Source organism: Falco rusticolus, chromosome 1, assembly GCF_015220075.1.
Source record: "Falco rusticolus isolate bFalRus1 chromosome 1, bFalRus1.pri, whole genome shotgun sequence".
In the NCBI taxonomy this organism is placed as follows: Eukaryota; Metazoa; Chordata; class Aves; order Falconiformes; family Falconidae; genus Falco; species Falco rusticolus.
This window is the reverse complement of record NC_051187.1, coordinates 24,321,034-24,337,033: the sequence shown is the minus strand read 5'-3', so window position 1 is coordinate 24,337,033 and position 16,000 is coordinate 24,321,034.

Genomic DNA, 16,000 nt, shown 5'->3' with positions numbered 1-16,000 from the left:
ATGTGTCAAAATAAGCAGAAGCAATGCCTTTTGCGATATCCAAGGTTAAACCCTCCCAGCCATCCTTCCCTGCCAGCCCCCTCAAATACTCCCTACCCTACAGGATATTTACATGCAAATCAACGGTGGCACGGTGTGTCTTTTCCATGCAACCAGTCCTGCTGCTAATTAATTGTCTGTTATTCTGCCTTTTTGTGCAGAGGTAGCAGCCCTTGCCCCCCTGCTGGGAGAGAGGGAGGGGATTCAATTCCACTGCCTTTCAGTCATCCCAGTTTTAATTTGGCCAAGCGTGCTGGTGTTGGTATTTCCCTGCCTTTGTGTGGCTTGGAGCATGCCCAGGCCTGGCCCCTCCAGCATCCTCGCATCCCAATTTTGAACCCGCGCAGACCATGCCAGGGGACCCGCCAGGCTGCAGGTCGGGGTTCTGGAAGCACATGCTGATGGAGCAGGGAGAAGGGGCATTTCTGGTTGGGATGCATTAAGTCTTGTTTATATACAAAACCCTTTTAGTTAAAATGGAGTGTTTTGCCCCAAAGGGAGCAGGCCATTATAGCAGTGAATGGTGCTTTATTCCCTTAGGGAAGAGGCAATCACTTGCCCCAGCTGAAGGCACATTCGTACTTGAATTAAAGACCTTCAATAGCTATTTTTTTAAATTGCCTCTTGTACAGAACTAGATGCATTGCTTAAAAAAAAAAAAAAAAAAAAAAAGGGGGAAAGAAAAACAAAAGACAACCAGACAACTTGCACATCAGTTTGTTCCTTAGTAATGCATGTCATCTCCCTGGGAATTCGTGCTCATGGAGGAGCAGAGTTCTGCTTCCTCAGGCTTCAAGTGCCACTCACCAAAGTGGGACCAAGAATGCGGACGAAAGGCTGGGCTGACCCTGACCCACCAGCTCCCCTCCGCTGGGCTCCAGCACAAACACTCTTGCTCCCTAGGAACACCGCAGGAATTCCCTGCTTGCAACGCTGTCTTTGCTTTTCCCTCTTCTGAAGGAGCAGGACGAGCTAAGGAGTGCCGTGAGGTGGGAGATGTCCTCGCCCATGCCCTGGTGGGGCACCGCCACTTGCTGTCCTCCCCTGACCGCGGACGGCTGCGTCGCACGTTGCCACCGGCCAAGCCAAAACGCGGCTGTAACCGGCACAGCAAGAGGCCAAGCCGAGGAACCAGCACTTACAGGAGCTGCCTCTGCCCCTGCACCGTGGCCACAGCTCTGCACGGTGGGAATTGGCCCGGTTCACGTGAAACACCTTTTTCAGAGGGGAGCAGGGGGGCTCGGCCCCCTTCGCCGTTAAAACTCCCCCTGTGCTTACAGCAGAAGGTGCCCCACGCCAGCCCGCGCAGGTATCCTGCTTAGCTAAGCTCCTGCGACTGCCCTCAAGGGCTGGATGATTTACCTTCTGCCTTGCTCTAATCAGGGCTATTTTTGCTCTGCCCTCACCCAAGCTGCCTTGCTAAGGGGGAGATGAGGAGGTGGCTGTTGCGTGTGCCATTCCCTCCTGCCTTCAGCACAATGGGGAGGACCAAAGGTCCGTATAATATCCAGTTTGGGGCACTGACTAAGAGCAAGCATCTAAAAAAAGACTGTAAATCCAGGGCAAGCCCATATGGACAGATTCCCTGCATAGTCTCTCCACATCTGGTGATCCACAGCTTCACACCTCCAGGGACACAGATAATGCCATCACGTTTAACAGCCGTCGACAGATTTTTGTCCCACAGGTTCAAATCATAATTGGATAAAGTTGTGTCAATATTTTGTACCTGAGGTGTTCTGTGAGAGCAGCTGCAGCTCCACGGTGCACGAGGTGCAGCAGTACCTCCTTCAGCAGGACTTTGGCCCAGCCTCGTTTGGTGGCTCCAAGCCCACGCCTTCGAAAAGATGACTGAGTGGAGGGATGTCCCCTGGGCATCATGCTAAAGATGATTTTTTTAGACTTTTAAAAAATGAAATGGCTCTCAGGCACCAAAGTAACACTAAACTCATGTCCCAGGACATCACCTTGTACCTCACTCCTTTTTCCATGCAGCTTCCACTGCTTGCCCTTGCCAGACTCACTGTGCTCACTGCTTTACCTCATTTACAATTAAAATTAAAAAAAGTCTTCTACACCTAGCGAGTACCTTCTCTAGTGCCTTACAGAAATGAATTCACTGTCCTTTCTATGCTGTCTTGCTTGGCTTGGAGGGAACTGAGAACCATCCTTGCTTCCACTGAAGCCTGTGGTAGCACACGGACCAGCTTCTCCACTTCTCCGGAGAGCTGGGTAAGACACTCATGAGTTGATGGGAACAAAAAAAAAACAAAAGAGAGAGGAAACCCAAGCAGATTTCCTAGAAGGAAAATACCACTTTTCACAACCACCCTAGCTGCTTCTCAGTTTTGCTGATTTACATGTAATTTCCATATAAACACAGGTATACACACACACGGCAGGGGGAGGTGGGGTTCTCAGGATGGAAGGCGCCACATTTGCTGTATTTACATGACATTCCCAAGCTTTCTGACCATGGGATTGCTGTTTAAAGGCTGGGACTTGTTTTACCTGGCCAGTCCCACCCCACGCAGTGCCGGGCTATGCGGCTGCACTTGGAGCTGTTGGAGGCTAAAGCCACCTCAGCTTCTGGTACATCAGTGACTACTTATTTTATGAAAACGTTTGCCCATGCACAGCTGTTGAGCCCACCTGAAGCTGCCTTGTGAAGGTGGGTATGAGCAGGGCACGTGCTGGTCGGCCTGGGCACCCGGAGCCCTCCGCAGCAGCGCGCCGTGGCAGTAGCAGCCGCTCTCCCTGGAAGTGAGCGGGGCTGGAGTTTTTGCTTTCTGTTTGCAGAGTAAATAAGAGCCAGAAATGTGCAATTTCACTTCAGTGTGGGATCAAGAGGTCTCATCTTGCGACCGAAGCATTCAGAGTGCCGAGCACAGGTGCCCCCCTATTCACCTTTAAAGTCTGCATCCTTTCTGCGCTTCCCACGCGTCCTTTGCCTTCACCTCCAGGATGTCTGTCTTGCCTTTGAAATATCACTGCTCTCCTACTGTTAAAGTATGTGAAAGGATGAATCTTTTATCTCCCTTTTCTATTAGGGAGGTTGATTCTGGGTTCATTGGTTAGGTTTAAGATGTTACAAAAGCATCTGCCTGGTGGGATTTAAAGATGACAACCCTCCAGTGTTATTTCAATGCAGGTAATGGCAAGTAGATCCCCCTGCTTTCTTTACTCCCTGTTAGGAGGAAAAGCCTGTCTGGAATAAGGATGCAGAGATAAGAAGAGATTAGAGACTGAAGCTCAGGGTGGCTTGCTCACATGGAGAGAGCCCAGCTGAGCCCAGCTCTGCTCCCATGGGCAGCCCTTCGGCATGCAACGCCCCGGGAGCGGCTGCGGATGCACCTCCTGGCTTTGGGGGATGTTCCCCTCAAAAAGGAAGGATCCATGCAGATCCCCAGCCCGAGCCCTAGCTGCAAATCCTGGCCCGAGCTCCATAACAACACGCAGTAAACTCTTTCTTCTCCTCAAAGAGATGGGTCCAGCAGAGCCAGGCGTGGTTTGGGCTGCAGGCTGCCGTCAGGGGAAGCTGCTTTAAACCATCACGTAGTCCTGAAACGCTTCCCACTAGAAAAACATGGTTTTGGATGAAACTGAAATTGCTCAAAGAAAATTGGAGAGATTTCAGTGGCGTTTCACGTATACAGAGAAGGACTTATGACAAAATCAATTATTTTTGAAAAACGTTGATGTTGTTTCTAATGCACGCTATTGTTTTACAATTTCCTTGGTCGTAAATTTTCCGCTTTAGCCATACTGCTTGGCATAACCTGAGACCTTCACTCACGGTCTGAAGCACCACGCTGACTAACACTGCACAGCTCACTCCTGAACACCTGCCCGCATGTAATAGCTGAGAGCATCTCCCACTTGATTTTCCTTTGCTTTGTTTCTCAAATGCTAAGGAGAGCTCCAGCTTCATACGAAGTTGAAGTCATCTAGTTTTCTGGATCAAAGTGTCTCCTGTTTTTGTTGTAATGAAGCAATTTGACACTTTTGGTAATACAAACATTCCCAACTCTAATTAGAAGGGCAGCTGTTTTCAATATCTCCAGAAAGCTTTTCCAGATTAACACAAGAATATGGCCAAAAAGCACAGGACACCAGAGGGTGGGAATATTCCCTCCGAGCAAGGCGCTTCCATGTGCTCCAATTCCCCATCCCCCAGCTCCATACTGACAGAGAAGCTACAAAAAAAGCACTGTGGTTGCAGTGCAGCAGTGAGGCCGTGGGGGAGCATTGGTGCAGGCTGATGACCAGTACTGAACTGGTCAGCCCCTTCAGGCTCTGCAGAAGATCCTCAGAGGCCCAGTGCCCATCTGGGTCTGCATTGCTGCTGCTACCCCAGAGCTGCCTGCCTGGGATCCAGGAGGGAAAGAAGCAGATCCAGGGAAGGGGAAATTGGCTGCCTTTGTGTCATGAAGCACCGGAACGGCTCGAGACGTGCCCAAGAGCTTGCCCTCAGCATCGCCGCTGGCTCGGGGCTACATGTCAGGATGGGGTTTTGGCTGCGGATGGGTGCTCCTGTCACCATCACGTCACGCACACATGGGGGCTGGGAGGAGCAGAGGCTGAGCTCAGCCTTGGGGCAGGATGGAGCAAGGGAGCATGGAGGGGGCAACTTGAACCAAGACATGGAGCTATCAACCCCAAACCTGAGGGAGACAGGTTTTGATTCTGCTTCTCCACGAGCTGGTCAAGGACCAGCAAGCTGCAATCCTGCCTAGTGCCTCAGCTTCCTCGTGGAAATTGGGGTGACGACAACAGTTTGGGAAGACCTCTGAGAGCTGCTATTGCAAGGAGCTCGGTGGGGCCTTATTCGGGTTGTGTCCTGGGGAGATGAGCAAGGCTCCAGCCCGACCCTGCGGTGGGGGCGCGGATGCTGCAGGGCTGGATCCAAGCTGCGGGTGCCAGTGAACCCTTGCTCGCGCCTGCCTCTCGGCTCAGGCTGTGGCACGGAAGAGCGATTTATTCATTTTGTCTCCTGAACAAGTATTAAGATGAATATCAAAACATAATTGTCTCAACAATCTTTAGGCTTTTACTTATCAGCTGATGATAAGGCTATGCCGCAATATGTTCATTTGTCTGCAGATCTCTGTAATCCTATTAAGTATAGAGTGATAACTATTAAACTGTATATATACACCCCCATGTGCACATTTGTTGAGGGAAGTATTTAACACACACACACACATATAGACAGTCTCAGTAAAATTTACTGCTGTGCAGAGAGGGTAAGTGCCTCTGTATGGACAAGCGAAACAGCCGGCCTCGATTAGCACCGCAACACGCAGGACCAGGCACCTCTCCTAGCACAGCAGGAACACTGCAGGAGCTAAACCAGGCAAACATAAAATTGCCCTTTGTATGTTATTCTGAATTTCCTTCAGAGCCGAGGAAATGTTCCTGGCTCTGTGTTTCATGCCTGGAAGCCGTGGAACTGGGCTGGGGCAGAGCCAGCCTGACCCGGTGCTCAAACCCACCACCGGCGCCTGCATCGGCACTGCCCGCGGGCTGCATCCCTCTGCAGCACCCCTGGACAAATCCACAGGGAACAGGAGGTTTCGCTCCTCTTCCATGCCATATCTAGGTCAGGAAAGCCCATCCGTGGAGAAACCGCAGAGATTTTCACCCATCAAAAAACCAAACACCCCGGGCTTCAGTGGCAAAGGAGGAGGGAAGCTGGCGTTTGAAATCAAAACCTGGCAGTTTCTCGGTTGGGCTTTTGCTGCAAAAGCTGAATCCTCATAGTTGGTGCCCAGGTACAGAAACCTCGTGCAGAACAGCCTGACACCACCTTGGCCCAGCGGTGCAAGCCGCTGCCCGTGGGGACAGGGACAGGGACACGGCCCCGCTGTAATTCAATCTTCACGCCAGCTCGCTCCGGGGTCTCTGAGCAATGACCGTGGCCGTGCTGCCGCCACCGCTCCGGGCTCTCTGACACATCCGGGAGCTGACGCCGCCGCCTTGTCCTTCTCCTCCTGACCTCGCCGTCTGCTGGGAACAACCCCCAGCCACAGGAGCCGTTTCCACATGGTGCAGCGCTGTCCTAGGGATTTGTGTGGCACCAACGCGTTGCTCACCCACGCGTGTGCTCCACATCACCTCCCTGCCCTGCCCTCCCAGGGCGGTACAGCCACACCAACATCCCTATTTACAGCCGGTTCTCCCCCCTGCCCCTTCGTCGTGGTTATTCTGGAGCACCTTTGCACTGTGCAGGCGTACAGCACTCTTCTAATACCTACTGCAGACCTTTTTCTGTATGTTAACTCCCTCAATTACTGTGAATTCTGCCTCAATGGTAGTTTCAGACACCTCCTAGATTTAAATACATAATTTTCAAAACAAAGCAATCGCAGCCAGCAAGCTGGGAATGAGGACTCACATCCCTCATTTCTCCCTCCAGAGCCTCGGCTGTTGCACGCCGAAGGAGCCGGACAAGCCTCACATGACCACCAAGCCAGCACACATCCCACTCACACAGCATCTCCCTGAATTTCCAGACTCGAACCTTGACTTCAGCTAGACATATTTGTCCAGGGCTTTCCATTTTTAACTCTCCTCTGCCCCACACATGCATAAATATCTGCTATATAGTGGCCCAAGGGCAGCTGGAGGTTGCCAGTGCCTTGGGACCAGGACCATCAGTAGCAGACAGTGTGGGACATTCTGGATTTTGAGCGTCGGTGAGCTCCAAGCAGCTCGCCGCTTTCGTTAGCGCTCAGCATCACTGGCAAACCTGGCTGCTGCAATGCTTTTACTGCCTACCATAAAAAAGCCTTCTCCCTGCTGTAATGTGGAGAGGGTGCCTGGGCCGTATTTCCTTCTTAATTGCAGCCTGAGAGGTACAAAGATACACTGAATGGAAATGTAATGCGCTGAGATTGGAGTGAATGGGGCTGTCAGGAGGCAGCCAGGAGAGCGTTCGTTCGCCGTGAAGTTGGCAGGCAGAGGAGCAGAGGCTTCTCCCAAGCTCTTGTTGAACACAGAGCTGAAATGCCAAGAGGTGATGGAGAAATATAAAGAAAATAACCCAGGAAGTAGCATTAGAAATATTGATAACTCAGGCAAATCACTCCTATGGACCTTCTTTGATTACATTATCTGTTCAGTCTTCCTTACAAAGCGCCGCTACCACATAAGCATAATAAAACAAGAATATATAAATGGAAGGAATTAAGAGTCATCCTATTGGGACCAATTTAATCTTTGCTTCATTTAAAAGGAGAACATGGCTCCCTTATCTAATGTACATAAAATCACTCTTTATTCCCCAGGTTTACATATAGATGACAGATCATATAAATATGGATCCGCTCCTTTTCCCTGTTCTGTTGTGAGAAAAGCCACCTTCTACCACATCTATTCTCTGCTCTAGACGCTTGAAGGAGAGTCTCCCTCCTGCCCTATGTTCTTACTGTGAATGGAGAGCACGAGGATACGGCAGCGTCCTTTGGAGGCTACAAGCTTCAGCAGCTGATGTTTGAAGCAAAAAAAGCAGCGAGAGCAGTCACAGGTTGCTCTCTTTCAGAGGCGTCTGACATTGATGGGAATAGGTTAGCTAGTCTGCAGCCTGGGACTGAAACCCAGCCAAAACCTGCCCTCCCCAGAGCTCTCCACTCCCATCCATCTTTGCTAGTTTTCCTTTTAGGGACTTTCAGAGTGAGCCCGCAGAGGTTTCCGTGCAGTACAAGACAGGCAGGAAACCACAAAGTCTCCTGTGAACTGTCATGTTTGCGCCACTCAGAGGGAAGTGGAAACACAGAGTTTTACTGCGAAGCTACCAAAAGCGAAGGCTCACCCATGCTGGGATGGGGGTCCTGCCGAGCTGCCACGTAGGTGGGAGCATCCCTGGGCAAATCATGGTCCCAGAAGTGTTGGGAGAAGGTTTAGAGCAAAGGCCAAAAGCCATTTCAGTCTTCACAGTTTCAGGTTTTTAAGTTAAAACTCAAAGTTATCCCCAGAAAGCAGACTTTCCCACACCCAAATACAAAACCTGAAGTTGAAATGTGGATCTCTGTCAAGTGCAGCATCCCTGCTAAACTTTTCACTGTTCCCATTACCACAACTGAATAAGACCCCGAGTCACTGTGAGTTCACATCCTTGCCCATGTGAAATCATGTCCTTTTCTACAGGACACATTCAGAAACGTGCACATGTTTCCTCTTTTCCTCACCTCTGAGCTGGGAAAAAAAGTGGTATTTGTGAATCAGCTATTGCTTTCTAACATGCTGAAAGCATCAGAGGACTCCCTGCTCTCTCAAACCTACTATCATAAGTGCAATTTCAAAAGTGTTTCTCTCTCCTAATATCCAGCAGCTTTTTAAAAAGCAGCTAACAGCAGTGCTGGAATGGCTAATGCCTAATTAGCTAATGGGCAACGATGCTCCTGTGAATGAGGCTGACATTTTACTCTATAATTACCATCTAGCCTCACATAACGTCCTGCAGCGGGCAGTTGCAGGTGCCTTGGGACAGGGCTAAGGAGCGGGCAGGCCTGCAGCCATGCTGCCCCCCCCCCCCCCCCCCCCAGGGCACCCACACCAGCCGGGTGCACCCTCAAAGCTGCGGCCACTGCTGCCGTTCCCACCTGGAGCAGCACAGAAAGCTGACCGTGGCTTCTGCATGCCTGGCTTTCCCCAGACGTACGCTCATTTTCCACTCCCAAGTTTATATGCCTGAGCTGAAGAAGAGGAATTTAGTCATTTTGTGGGGACTCGCAGCTGCCTGGCAGGTCTGCGTCTCCACCGAGGAGGCAGTGGAGGAGCTGAAGAAACCACCTTCTGCCTTGCCGCGACTCCTCGTGGAGCCTCGTCAAGTAACCACCTGGCGTAATCCCCTCAGGCTAAAGGCTCATATGCTGTATTAGCCCTCAAAAAGGCAAATTCATCTCTTTCAGAAGATTTGGGGTCCAGCAAAGTGTTGGGAAAGATCTGCTCATACCATGGGTTAATCTGCAGACCACCGTGTCTTCTTTTTTCTTTTACTACGGTAAATAACAAGAGCAACTACAGTTTGTTCCTCAGGCCATCAAAGCATGAACAGCAATCCACGGGCTTCAGGGGTGGGTGGGTAATTCCAGTGTGATTAAATGCAAAATCCACGCCCTCGGGTCCCCACTTTGCCCTTCCCCAGCCACTACCCTACCCACCCCGCCAGGACACCAGATGAACCTTCACCCTCAGGGTCCACTTCAAAATCTCCATTGCCAATTGCAGCTCTTAGAAAAAAAAACTCACTAGAAGATCTGCAAGAGGAAAAAAAAAAAAAAAAAAAAAAAAAAAGCACCACCACTAGAAACTTCCATCTAGTTTTCTGGAGCTTTAGGGATGCCACCAGCCTCATGCTGCCACAGCGTGGAGCAGCTTTCCAGGAGCTGTGCCAGGGTGCTGAGCCTGCACCCTGGCTCTACTGCACAGACACGGCACTGAGGGATCCCAAGGCAGCCTGGTAGGTTTTTCTTCTATAACTCTTACAATCTGTAGTTTCATGCACTGTAAGTTTGACTTTCCAGCACGCTAAGTGCTCCCAGTTAAAGAAACTTGCTGCTTGCTGGAGCTGAGCATTTCCAAGGGCAGAACTGAGACACCCACAAACCATGACACTGAAGCGGAGATGCTCATGAGCTGGGACAGCCTGCTCCTGCCCTCCCTTCAGCACACCTCGGGGAACAGGACAGGACACACACCTTGCACAGCCTTTTCCACTTCAAGTTTCTGCAGAAGGTGGGGAGATGTGTAAGTGCCGGCGGAGGCGTCAGAGGCCAAGGGGGCGGGAGTGAAAAGAGGAGTTCACCCAATACAGCACTTGATTGGCAGATTAAGTTAATAATAATAATAATCGTAATAATAATAATGTCAACAACAACAACAGAAATCCCACTATTAATAAGCAGAAGGAGCACATGGACTCCTGGGAGACACATTAGCTGTTTGACAGGCAGATATTTTTGTCCCTCCTTCCCCATGTAATCAACATTTATTTATTTCTTTATTTAGCTCAACACTCGCCCTTTCAGGAGAAGATGAACGTGTCAAGATGACCCTCTCCTTATCACACCCTGCACAAGGGAAAGCTTTGAAGATCTAATACGCAGAAACACCGGGCTCTCTGGTGACTTCTCCAGATTTAATTAGCCCGACCTTCTGCACGGATCCTGCCTCCTGCTCCAGACAGCCTTCCTCCCCCTCCCCAGCTGCAGATGAGCTTCTGGACTCAGCAAAATAGCAGCTGCTCAAGCCCTCCCTTTAATTCAGACCTTGGCTCTCCAAGATGAGCTAAAAAAAAAAAAAAAATGCCACCCCAAAGATGGAGCTGCTTTTAGCATTATACATGAGCTGCGACTGCCAAGGAAAGTTTATCTTGGAGCCAATGTGAGCCCTGTTGCTCCAAGTTAAATATTTCCATTTTAAAAGTAGAATGAACTATACTATGGGACTTCCAATTGCTTCCTGAAATATTAAGAAGGAATATCTTTAAACATTAATATTTTGTTATAGTGCTGAAGTCTTTCTAAAGGAAGGTTATTTTTTAGAGCTGTGTATTTTTCTCTGCATAATTGCAGCCTCTGATATGTGGCTGTACCCTCTGTTTCCAAAAGTCACTGCAAAATACATCCCTCCTTCCAAAGTAATCAATAAAAATCCTTCATTTTTTGTCTTCACTGTTATTCTTGCTGGTAGGAGGCACATGCAAAGGACACCCACAATAAACCCTTTGCAGTAAGTTCATCATCACGTCCTGCATCCTCAACAAGCCCAAAAACTGAGGGCTGCCAAAAGCCAGAGCTGTGTCCCTCTGCTCATTTTGGTGCATCTGCACCCACCAACACATCTGTTGTGCTGGGATGGGTATGGACGTGCTCCCACTGCCCATCCCTGATGGACCGGCAGTGGGAGCTGCCAGCCAGCCGGGTCCAGCGCATCCCCCGGCACTGGTGAGCGGTGCTGTGCGGGACCAGACACCACATCCCAGCCCCAGCACCTCTCTCTCAGCCATGCCAACGCACCAGGATGGGAGTGGGACAACTCCCACCCCCCTGCCCCAAGCTTTGCTCCACCACCGGCCCATCCATCCTCCCTGACACCAGGGGAGCAGCTATTGAAGCGGCAGATCAGGAGAGCAGATTTAATGCTGCTTTCGTGGTAAGGAAGAGGGGAAAAAAAAAAGAAAAAGAGAGAAAAATGATGTTACTTCCAGGCCATTTACATGTTCGTTTCTCAAGAGAATGTGACACTTTATCCTTTTTCTCAAATTAACTTCTGTGTCACATGCGGAATAAAAAGAGATGATAGACGGGAACTGAAACATAGTGAAATAAAAGGCTGCGAGTCTGCATGCACGGAGCATATGTTTGTGATCTATAGGAGCCGGGGGAGGGATGGGGAGGGGAGCCCTGCTATGTCAACCATTGTTCAGCAGCTTGGTATGTTGGCTTAATCTTACAAGGTCTCCCAGAGGTCCTTTTTTCCAGATTTTTTTTCTCACCCCCCTTCAGGGCAAACAAAGTGCTTTCCCCAGCAGGCAGTTGGAGCTGCTTAACCGTTCGCGTGCTAGCTGGGAGAGCCCCCAAGGATGAAGGGCAGGTCCTTGGCCAGGATGGTCAGCTCAGGGATGTCAAAGCCAATGGGCCAGCCCCAGCGCACGTGGCTGCAGGTAGGAGCTGGTCCTCGCCCGGGGGCGAGGACCAGCTCCTACCTGCAGCCACGTGCGCTGGGGCTGGCCCACTGATGGCAGGGGTTTGCATCAGAGATGCACATAGCAGCTATGCAAAACAGCAGAAAAAGTGAGAAAGGATTAGAGAAAAAAGGGGTGTTTAGGATGCACTAAGCAGGCTGACATTGCGTGACACTCAGCTAACATCACAGCTCAGCTTAAGCTCTGATTTTGTACCAAGAGCACCCACAGTGCCCTGCTGAGCCCCAGGACCCATCAATTTTGCTGTCCTTGGGTGACTACAGGCCCTTACCATGCCCTTTTGAAGCACCCCACGGCCATTACCCTTTACCTGGTGGGTCATCCTGATCCCAAATGTGCTTTCTAAAGAATAAGAGCAAAATGAACCGAGTCCTGCGTGCCTGTCCCGCAGCATCACTGCCCTGGGCAGCCAGAGCCCAGCTCAGCTGGTGGAGCACAGGATGGTCATGAGCAAGTCCTTAACCCACAGTCCCTGGCATAACGAGGACGTATTTGATGTTAATTAGTTGTATAAGTTTTGCCTTTCTGACTTTTGACTTGGCTCTTGGCTTTGTTTTACAGTTTTAAGTAGTTTAAAACTGGTTTTGCTGTGGCCAGGGTTCCTGTAATTCTTGGGCGCGTGGTGAAACAGAGGTACCAGTATCATCCCCGAAGGAGAGATGGGATGGGGGCAATGCTCCCTGGCATGCTGCTCTTCAAGGCCGTTTGTAGAAGCCTTTTAGACACCTGTCAGAATTCCTTTTCACCTACACATACTAACCTAGCAAGTGTATTAAAGATTTAGTTACAAGCTCACATTGAGGAGACACGTCAGAGTTGAATGCTCTTTTCTGGCTGGTTGCAGAGGGTTTCACCCAGAGATTTTCCTTTAGGGAACAGCAAGAGTCAAAAATCACAACACGAGAGGCTGTGCAAGTCAGAAAGAACTGTTGCTCCTGCAAAAAAAGTCTCTCCTTCCCCATCCTTTCAGATGCTGAAAAAGGTGGCTGGATTTTCTTTGAGCTTCACTAAAAGTTGGCCAAGTGTCACAAGCGGGCTCACAGGGACCACACTGGCCTCCCAAGAGAGAGGAGCTGTCAGCTCCTCGCCGGCCTCTCACCTGGGTATTGGACATCACCTACAAGGCAGCATCCCCCTCTGGAGAGGGCCAGAGAGGCTGCGGGTGCAGGATTGCAGCACGGCCATCCCGCTCCAGCTCCACGAACGCAGGGACCTCTGTCCCGGGAGGAAGGCTCCAGTCAGCTCGTGCAGCCCACCTTGCTCCTGCGTGCCCAGGCACTGCTCAGGTCGTTGCTCTCCCTGCTGCCAGCTCCCTTGGTTTCCCAGCTCTCTTTTTGTTCTGCACGGGGCCAGATTTGCCATAGCAGCAATGCAACCATTGCACCCACCCCTGCCAAACGGGCTACGACTGCAGCTGAGCTGTGAGGTGTCTGTGCCGAGCTGCGGGCACCCAGGACAGGGCTGGGGACAGTGGGACACCCAGGCAGATGGACAAAGTCAGAGCTAGTGTCTGTGGTACGATGCCCTAGCCAGGCAGCAGGAGGTACACAGCATGAGGAAAACTGACTTCATTCCGATTCAGAGTGAACAATCAATGATGCTACACAGGCCTTTCATTAAGAAGAAGAGCCCCAGATATTTTGGGTGCCTCTTCTTCTTCCCTCACGCCACCTCTTCCCAAGGTTTTGGTTTGGATAAAGGGTTAAATCCTCATTTCCAACAGACACGTTCACATCTGGGTTAGGGCAGCCCTAAGGCAGTGGGCAGCTCCTGATGGGATCCTGAAGGGTCAGCAGCAGCCTTTCCATCATATCCCACAGCCTTGGCCCATCAGGAGCAATTTCTCTGCTAAAGGGAGCAGAAACCAAAAATCACTAAACTTTGGGTGTGGGTGAGGAGGATTGAAAATTTGCCTTTTAATTGCAGTTACCTGCATCTCAAAAATCAGGGGTATTTGGTGGGGGCTGGAGGGGAACAGGGAAGGGAGAGTGCAGAACAAGAGATTGTTTCCCTGGGAGGTTTGGCTTCTGGCTAGCTGAAGCACTGACCCCCACAGCTCTGCTAGAGGGAAGTGCAGCCAGCTCCTCTGGGTCACATATGGTTTGGGGTTTTTTGGAGTTGGGGTTTTTATTATTATTATTATTGTTACCTTGCGTGCTCATGCCCTCTGAAACCAAAATTCACCACCCTGCCTTCACATTTCCTTTCTGCAGCAGCAAAGGGTGTTACAGTTCATGCCTTCAGCTTCAGTTAAAGCTTCATAAACTACAACGTCCACTTCAACCACATTATCCTTCTCAGTTCTGTTAAGATGGCTCTGAAAAACCATCAGGTCTGAGGCAGCAGAAGCCTGTCTGTCCTTCAGGCATCCCCGTTCCTTGCTGAACGCAATACCTTGGCTGTGTTTAGGATACCACGTATATATGTTTTAGGGACCTTCTGCACATCCAGCCCCATCCAGGTGGGCTGGACACCCATCACCATAGGCTGGCACGGTGCAGCCCCAGTGCAGGAAACCTGTGCTGAAAGGGACGAACCTCCAGCTGCTGTTGGTTTGGGGCAAGACAACACGCTTGGGCACAACAGGCAGCCGGGAATAATTTTGGCTATCTAGAACTGGAATTAAACTCAAGAGCCAGAAGTGGTTAAGTACTTTAGTTCAGGGCTTGGTGGTTTCAGGGTGTGCAGCTGGAGGGACCGGAGAAGTGCTGATGTTTTGCTGGTGCACCCAAGTAGGGCAAGGGGGGGCTGGGCTCCTTCGGAGGGGTCCAAGGCATCCACAACATCACTCCAGCTGTGGGATTTAATTTGAGTATCCATATCTCGTTTAGTTATATCAGAGCTCACCTGTGCGTGCCTGGGGGAGAGTGGGTGCTCCCAGGACGTGACCCCCCTCACCTAACAGGGGCATGTCACATTGGACAGGAGGACTCCCATGCCACATGGCCGGTTCCTCCCCAGCGCTACAGGGGCTGCAGGACAGCCCTGGCAGAGGATCCCATCCCACAGGGTCTCTTTGCCAACCTCAGCCCCAGCCTTTGGTCCACCAGCAAAAAAGAAAAGCAAAATATCATTACTTGCAGTATTCAAGCTGAAGAAGGGAGTTTGAGGAGAATTTCCACTTTTGAAGAAGAAAATATATCTGCCACATCAACAGCACTTTCTAGTTTGACATTTCAACTCCCTTTTGCAGAAGCTTGAAAGAAGGGAAGCCAGAGAAAAAGCAAGGCTCTCCTGCTCCGCTTCCAGCAAAATTCAAATGGACGAACCTTTCCCACCAGCTGCAGTTTATAGGTCAAGTCATGCATGTGCTCTCTGGGACAGGGTGGAAAATTGGACAGGGACAACAGATGAATCTCCCAGTTCCCCTGCTTGGGCCATCCTCCTGTTCAGGAGAGGACAAGAGGGTAGGCTGTGTCTCTACCTTGATGCTGATGATCTCCCCACACCCAGGACCTGCACTGCTTCAGTCTGGAAAACAGCCCAAATCCTACCCCAAGGAAATCACAGCTCTTCTAGTTAAAAGGAGCCACAAAGTATTTTCTCCAGATCAAGTTCAACTCCTAATCAAAGACAGCTACAAAGGTAAACTCTGAGTTTAAACCAGACCCTAAATCCACAAAACACTTTTCAGCTGGCCGGCGTCATAGGAGCGGAAAGTGTTAGAGGAGCTGGGGAGCAGACGGCCACGGTGGCTGTGGTTTGTGTCTGCCCCGTGCTGATGGGCTCCCACCCCACCCAGATGGGGCAGAGGGCTTTTTGCATCTTCACCTGCTAAAAATATCCAAGGCTGGAAGTTAAAAGAAATTAAATATTTAGCAGTTGCATAAAGGCACCTTGGGATGAAAGCATTATGGATACAAAGCTGTCATCTTATCCCTTCATCATCATATTTTTTATGTAGCAGGCATGTGTCTTGTTGGCAAGGCAACTTCTCTGTTTTAAACCAGCCTCATAAATCGCATCAGGATGCCTCAAAAGAAGTCACCAATGCAAAAAAAAACAATCCAGGAACAGGCCCCCTCTGGACCCCACTCCGGGTCCCTTAGGACTCTGCTCACCAAAGCTCTCAGCAGGAGCTTGTTGTACACTTCCCACTGAGATGTTTCACACTGCCTCGTGAGATGCCTCCAGCAGCACCAGCACGCACACCTTGCTTCGTTAGAAAGGCTCCTGCAGATGTAAAATGTGCATCGGGTCACACCCAGAGTTTGCTTCCCCACTGTAAACGCAACAGAACAAACCCACTCA